This window comes from Rattus norvegicus, chromosome 19 (assembly GCF_021556685.1).
Source record: "Rattus norvegicus strain SHRSP/BbbUtx chromosome 19, alternate assembly SHRSP_T2T, whole genome shotgun sequence".
Taxonomy (NCBI): Eukaryota; Metazoa; Chordata; class Mammalia; order Rodentia; family Muridae; genus Rattus; species Rattus norvegicus.
Genome location: NC_141552.1, coordinates 48,492,154 through 48,498,219, shown reverse-complemented (window position 1 = coordinate 48,498,219; position 6,066 = coordinate 48,492,154). Strand labels below are relative to the sequence as shown.

Sequence of the window (6,066 nt, the reverse complement as noted above, 5' to 3'; positions counted from 1 at the left end):
ATTATCCTGAGTCTCTGTTTCTGAGACCCGTAACACCATTTCATTTGCAAAACCCCTTTAAACCTATAAGGTCACATATTCACAGTGTCTAGGGATTAGGGTAGGACACCCTTTGGAGCTTTTTCAGATAATCCTGGCAATGGGAGGATGGACCAACAGTAGGCAGGTTGATTTTAGGGAGACTAGACAGGAAGATGCTTTGAGGTCACCAAGAAAGATGCTGGCGATCAGGCCCAGATAGAGGGAGGGAAATGGACATAGGACATGTTTCAGAGGGAGGACAACTTGACCTTGGGTCTGTCTGGGTTCAGTAAAGAACCGTATACCTATGGGCTGAGCATGGGTGTCTCCTATAGGCCCAGGCATTTGAACTTTTGGTCCCAGGTAGTGCTGTTTGGAGTTTTAGGAGGTGCAGCTTTGCTGGAGGAAGTGCGTCTCTGGGAGCAGGCTCTGACAGACTCTAGCTGGGCTATGCTTCAGTTTGTGCTCTCTGCTGCACGGCTGTGGTAAGTGATGCTCTCTCTTGGCTTTCTGTTGCTGCTGCTGTGCCTGCCACTTATTGCCATGTTTCCATGCTGTGATGAACTCTTATCCGTCTGCAACCAAAAGCTCAAACGAACAGTTTTCTAGAAGCTGCTTTAGGTCCTGATGGAGTAGCACAGCAAGAAATTAATGCAGAAGTCAATGCCAAGAGTGTTTCTTTGAGGAATCTGGCCAAGTTCTTTTGTGGATGAAGATGGAAGACTTTGAAAGTTTGGACTAGAAAAGCAGTTTAACGTTTAAGTCAAAAAACTTAATGGGGGGCATCCTAGCAGGACCCTGGAAGTCCAGATGTTGGCATTGTCAAACATCTTCATCCTCAATATCGTATAAAAATTGTTTTCCATCACCTCTGATTGGTTACTAAAGAGCTGATTCAGCCAGTAGCTGGGCAGAGGAGGAGGGAGGACAGAACTTCCAACCCTAGTCAGGGGTTCCTAAAGAGAGGAGAGAGGTGGGTGGCGAGGGAGGGAGAGGGAGATCGAGAGCGGGGATGGGAGGAAGTGAAGTTGTATTGTATGGTATACCATGTGGAAGGACCAGGAGTCACCACCATGAGAATACACATGGAGCAGAGTGAGCCAAAAAAAAGATTTAGATTGCAGGTAATAGACCGTGTGGCTTGGAAGTAGGTGAAGTAGGTGGCTTTAGAGGATTAGAATAGATGAGCATATATATGCCCAGTGTTAGAGCTTGAAGCCTTTTAATAGGTCTTTGTGTCATTTATTTGGAAGCTAAAACAGGGTAGAGTGGACATAGAAATACCCTGTCATCATTTGGGAACAAGGGGGATGAACCTCCCCCTGCCCCAGTACTTTTATATTTGGTGCCCAACGTGGGACCAAATGTAAATGAAATTGGGGGGTTGTTTCCTCTTCACTAGTTTGGTTAGTAGAGCATGAAACTCTTAATCTCAGAACTGTGGGTTTGTGCCTCACATTGGGCACCAAATATAAATATAATCCTGATTTTTTTCTATGCCCCCAAATAAGTGACACAGAGATCATATAATTATTAATAAACTGGAAGCACTAAGATGCGCAGGTTCTGAGCTATTCTAACCCAGCTATGCTGGCCTGGACCACTTCCAGCCACACGCCCTACTACTTGCCATCCGAGTCTTTCCCTGACTAGCTCTGGTCCATGTGTGTCCTCATGGCTGCTCTCTATCCTGACCTCATGGCAAATACTCCTGTTCCTTCCTCTCTCTCTCTCTCTCTCTCTCTCTCTCTCTCTCTCTCTCTCTCTCCCCTTGGGATCCACCGATGGGTTCGGAAGTCCTGCCCTATCTCTTCTCCTGCCCAGCTATTGTCTGAATCAGCTCTTTATTAACCAATCAAAGTTGAAGAAAAACAATTTTTACCCATTGCTGAGGCAGATGATGCTCTGATAATCATGACCATGCCAACGTCTAGACTGAAACCAGATCTCTGGGCACAGTAATCAGCCTCCAAATACACTGTGCACAAAACTATCAAGTAAAATTTACAACGTGTATGTTTCCGTTCCTAGAGATAAGCTGCCAAGTGAGATTGCTGCTAATGTATTCAAGGAGTGCATGGTCATTCTGGCTTTCAATGCAAGAGTGAAGGGTCACAACTCTCCCTTTGCAGTTTCAGAGAGCCACTGAGGCCAGGCAGCGTGTGGCAGAGGGAATTCTTGCATTAAAGCCCTGAGAGAGGGAGGAAGGACCTGACAGGCCACTGCATGAGGCTGTGAAAGTGAAGTCTGGGTTACAGTGGAGACTCCAAGATGTTGGAGATGCCAAGCTGTAAGACATCTGCCAAGGAAAGCCTTAGATAGGTAAAGGAACCAGTCCAAGACAGATGTATCTTGTAAGCTGCAAAGCTTGAGGAGCAGAGCTATGTAAGCTCTCTGAGACCAGATACTGACCTTCAGGATTTGGTGTTTTCGCTGCTGGGTTCCAGTCTTGCTTCGGTCTAGTATTTCTTCTCTATGCCCCCGTTCCTCTCCTTTGAAATGATAATGTATATTCTGTGCTGGTATATGTTGAAGAATATAATTTGCGTTTCTATTTTACAGAGGGTTACAATTAAGAGATTGCCTTGAGGGATGGTTGTGGTGGCACACGCCTTTAACTCCAGCACTTGAGAGGCAGAGGCAGGTGGATCTCTGTTAATTTGAAGCCAGTCTGGTCTAAGTAATGAGTTTCAGGCCAGCCAGGGAAAAGTAGTCTCAAAAACAAAACCATAAACTACAACAACAATAGCAAATAAACAAAACCATTACCTGAGTCTCAGGAGAGATCCTGGCTTTAAGCAGTGTTGAGACTATGAGGACTTTTGAAGTCTGACTAAATGCATTTTGCATCAAAATAAGGCTACTGGTTTATGGGGCCAGAAAGTAAAATGTAGTGGTTTGAGTGAGAAATGTCTCCCATATGCTTAGGCAATTGAATACTTGGTCCCCAGCTGATGGCACTGTTTGGGGATGGTTAGGAGGTACAGCCTTGCTGAAGGAAGTGTGCCACTGGGAACAGATTGAGAGATCACGGTGACATTGTACTTCCAGTTTGCTTTCTCTGCTTCCTGCTTCCCACTCTCAGTTTTCCTGCCCCTGCTATTCTGCCTTCTGCTTGCCACCATGCTTCCCTTCCATGGCCTATTCATCCCTCTGCAACCGTAATACCAAATAAATGCTTCTGTGATCTGACTCAGTCGTGGTGTTGTCAACACGGCTGCAGAAAGGAACTAATATCTCTGTGAAGATACCGACTGAGATGGGTCGCTGAGTGGATGTAGTGCTTCCCAAAAAGCTCAACTGGGGTAGAGCTCTCCAGGAGGACCAGGCTTTTGGTAACAACTAAGAAGGAATATAGAGCCCTGTCACATGTAGGACACTCTCTAGACATGCAGGAGATGTATCCTGGAGGTAGGAGACTCTAGGGTGTAGAAGGCTATGACTCTTGGGTCTTTCCTTGCTGGGGACACTTATTAGCCCTTCCTGCACTTTCATTTCTCTATTTGATCCTGGGTTCTCCATTTCCAGATAACAACTGAGGAGTCATATGTGTCTCTGAAGCCAGAGTAACCTTGATATTATCTTCATTCACATTTGAGCGTTATTAGTCAGTCCTGAAAGGAAGACTTTAAATTATAGAGAGGTTAACTTGTGTAAAGACCTAAATTGGCATGTGACAGAGCAGAGTTATGTCATGTTTACATCACACATGTGACTTACACATTCTTAGCAATGAAATACTTTCTGTCCCTATCTGCCCAGGGTGGGAGGTAGCTACCCCAGGGACTTACCATTTTAGAGCTTTGGAAGCTGTCCTAGAACTCACTAGGTGGACCAGGCTGGCCTCAACCTCATCGAGATCTACTGCCTCCGCCTTCCAGTGCTGGGAGTAATGCTGCTACGCTCATCAGGGCATGAGAATTTCTAAGGAACCCGACTTAACAAGGAAGTCCTACAAAGGGAAGGAGGCTAGAGGGTCTGTCCGAGGCAGTTCCAGAAGGAGCCCCCAGAGTCCCAACTTGAAAAATCTTTGTGGCTTGGGGCAATAGCTATGGCTTCAGTAGCAGAGAGGAAACCTGACAGGAGAGTGGTATGTGTGTGTGTGTTTTCAAGTCCTTTGGAATAATCTGGGAAGAGAGAATCTAGTGGAGGAGACCTATATTGAATTTGCAAAAGATGGGAGTTTCTAGAAGGATTTATGCTTGATTTAAGGGCAATAAAGAATTTAGGTATTTTGGGGCTGGAGCAATGGCTCAGTGGTTAGCAGCATGTACTTCTTTTGTAGAGGATCTGAGTTTGGTTCCCAGCAACCATGTTTAGGGTCTCACAACCACCTGTAACTCCAGCTCCAAAAGGATCTGACATCTTTGGCCTCCTGAAGCACAGACATGAACACATATAATACATAATAATAACTGTCATTTTGAGACAGAATCTATGTAGCCCTGAGTGGCTTGAAACTATATACAGACCAGGCTGGCCTTAAGCTCACAGAGATCCTCTTGCTTCTGCCTCCTGAGTGCTGGGATCAAAGCCACAAGTCAAAATTCCTGGCACCAAAATAAGTCTTTTTATTTATTTATTTTTTTGAATGGCTCTAATTTTATTACTGGACAAATTAATTCAGACACAAGTAAATCTCTAGGTTAAAAATGTTGAAATCCGGCTGGGGATTTAGCTCAGTGGTAGAGTGCTTACCTAGGAAGCGCAAGGCCCTGGGTTCGGTCCCCAGCTCCGAAAAAAAAAGAACCAAAAAAAAAATGTTGAAATCCATCTGGTTGGACTGATCGATGACTGCGATTCAGTAGAAATCCTCAGTCTTACCATAGTGTGACTCCTTACAGACCCAGCTTCGCTCTCCTCCAGTGTCTTCTCTTAGAGTTGTACCTGATTTTGTTACCAGTTTTCATCCAAATCCATGAGGAATAGGACAATTTTGCTTTTGTTTCTTTGCCAGGAATCGCTTGATTCTGAAAGTCTTGTGAAAAGACATGGCGAGGATCTGAATCAGGCGCCGAGTGCACAATGGCGGAGGAAAGGAGAAGAGAAAAGCAGTCTTTTTATTTTTAATTAAAAAATGTACATTGGTATTTTGTCTGGATGTATGTCTGTGTGAGAGTGTCAGATCTTGGAGTTACAGACAGCTGTCATACATGTGCTGGGATTTGAACCTGGGTCCTTTAGAAGAGTATTTAGTGCTCTTAACTGCTCCCAGCCCCCCTGGCCCACAAATAAATATTTTTCTAAAGATTTATTTTAGTTATGATATATGTGTGTGTGTGTGTGTGTGTGTGTGTATGTATGTATGTACGCATGAAGCACCAGAAGAGGGAAGAACATCCCATGGCAGATGGTTGTGAGCCCCCTTGCTCTTAACCTATGAGCCACCTCTTCAACTCCCCTCAAATAAATCTTTAAAAAACAATTCTTGGTGTAATGGCAAATGCTTTAATTTTAACACTCTGAAGCCTGAGGCAGGCAGATCTGTGAGTTTGAGGACAGCCTTGTTTACATAGTGAGTTTCAGGCCAGCTAGGGCTATCTGTCTCAACCCTACACCTCCAAACAAAAACAAAAGCAAAAGCAAAAAGCCCCCAAAAATTCGAACAAAAAATAAATTAGACATTTTGTGTTATCAACACTAAGTTCTTACACTTCACGCTGTAATGTAAGACATTACAGTTGTTGCTCACACTTTCAGTTATGTAAAGCATTTGTCTAGGTCTATCTCTCCTTCGACCTGTTATTTTCTTCAAGGGCAGGCATCTTCGAGTACTCCTTATGATGTGCCTGGCATCTAACACATACTTTGACAGTGCAGCAGCCATGTCTTTACTATAATTCTTCCAAATTCAGGAGGCAAAGGTGGGAGAATCGCAAAATTGGGGCCAGCCTGAGACCCTATTTCAAATACACGTGCGCGCGCAAACACACACACACACACACACACACACACACACACACACACACACACACACACACACACACACACACACACACACACACACACACACACACACACACTTTAAAATAAACGAAAATGAGC

General features: G+C 44.5%; 1 pseudogene; it reads right to left on the bottom strand.

Annotated features, from left to right (window-relative positions):
• Positions 1 to 4,859: 4,859 nt before the first annotated feature.
• Positions 4,860 to 5,014, bottom strand: LOC147999435 (large ribosomal subunit protein eL39-like; annotated as a pseudogene).
• Positions 5,015 to 6,066: the final 1,052 nt, after the last annotated feature.